Source organism: Octopus bimaculoides, chromosome 11 (genome assembly GCF_001194135.2).
Source record: "Octopus bimaculoides isolate UCB-OBI-ISO-001 chromosome 11, ASM119413v2, whole genome shotgun sequence".
Taxonomy (NCBI): domain Eukaryota; kingdom Metazoa; phylum Mollusca; class Cephalopoda; order Octopoda; family Octopodidae; genus Octopus; species Octopus bimaculoides.
Window position 1 is genome coordinate 55,611,155 of NC_068991.1, and position 1,663 is coordinate 55,612,817.

At 42.0% G+C, this 1,663-nt stretch overlaps 1 long non-coding RNA gene across 1 annotated transcript in view; it reads right to left on the reverse strand.

The window, feature by feature from the left end:
- Window positions 1-1,663, reverse strand: part of LOC106878364 (uncharacterized) — a 17,814-nt gene that overhangs the window by 15,089 nt on the left and 1,062 nt on the right. The window lies entirely within an intron of this gene.

Here is a 1,663-nt window from a genome sequence, read left to right on the forward strand (position 1 = left end):
TATATATATATATATATATATAAGCAATGTTAATTCTCTAAATGAAGTATTAACAGTAACTGCACGATAAAGTGTAGTATATTGCCACTTAAGTGTGGCTGACCCCTATATATATATAGGTTAAAAAAAACAATAACAAAAAAACAACAAAGTGAGGACGTGATGCGGATAGTGTTATTGGACGCTCGGGAAAGGATATATATATATATATATGGGTAGGCGTATATATTCATATAGCTATGTATATATCTACATGTATATATTTGTCCCTCTATCTCGCTTTCTCTATTTATCTCTTTCTCACTCTCTCTATCTCTCCTGCCACTCACTGCTGAGCTGCCATCATCATCATTATTATAGATAATATTCTTCAGTCAGTCATGGCTGGCTCAGGTTGCTCCCGTTTCTTCCCGTTATACCACTCACTTACCACTACCAAACCAATCAAACAGCCTGTGTGTCTAGCCGATTTCCGCAAGATTCCTTCTTTGGACAACAACTCTAAAATAACAATAAAAATAATAATAACATTAACAATAACAATAGTAATAAGTAGCAGTAGACTCCGCCGCTGCCCTACGAGATATTTAAGCCTTTAAGCTTCTATAACTGAAGTACTTGTAAACTCTGTTGTGTTCCCTCTCTCTACTCCTCTCTTGCAGAATTCCCTCCTCTTTCTTTTCTCTTCCCCTCTTTCTCTCGTTCTCTCTCTCTCTCTCTCTCTCTCTCTCTCTCTCTCTCTCTCTCTCTCTCTCTCTCTCTCTCTCTCTCTCTCTCTCTCTCTCTCTATCCCTCTTTTTTTTTTGTTTACTACCAAATCATAGGTGTCGGAACGTCGGCGACTAAACCGGCATCTCCATATACGGTGTTCTTCTTTCAATTTGGTCACCCTGCAGGATGAAATACAAGACCTGTCAAAATTGGTGTGAACTCTGAGGAATCGACGACCATCCAAATAAGCAACTCTCTTTATTAATTGTGTGGCTTATTAAAACCTTACCGTTTAAGACAGCAGTAAAAATAACTCCGCCTACTTGTGGCTATACCTACTTTAGGGAAAGGATTCGGAATTAAACCTCGAGGATACATCCGGAGCTGGAATCCCTAAAGCAGTTCGATACTATATATAAATTCATTCTGGCAACTCCTGCGGCCCCACTGGCGCCAAGTCGTATTGGCACCGCCTTCCCTTGGATAACACTAGTAGCGGTAGAGAGAGGAGACGTGCTACATGGGCAACTGCCAACCTCCTATAAAAAAAAAATCTGCTCAAGGCTGCAACCTGGAGAATACACTCATCGTCTAACCGCGATAGAAAACACGGAAAGCAGCAGTCTACCGATTTGAAGCCTGCACATGGTTGGCGTAAAAGCAAAGCGCCAGGGGCTGCTTTCGGCGGAGGGAAAGGCGATTGTGCCTGACTGGACAGCTACCGCCCACCATAAGTTGGGTAGTCTCCAGGCATTTAGGTGCTATCTTGTTACAGTCCACCTGCTCCATTGGGTGTGTGGGGCATAGGGAAACTAATATCCTGAATCGTGGGCAGTAAACACTGCACTCACTAAGAAAAACAATAAACAGACAAGAAAACAATGTAAGAAACCAGCAGTCAGACTTGCAAATTGGAACCTGTGTGTGTGTGTGTGTGTGTGTGTGTGTGTGT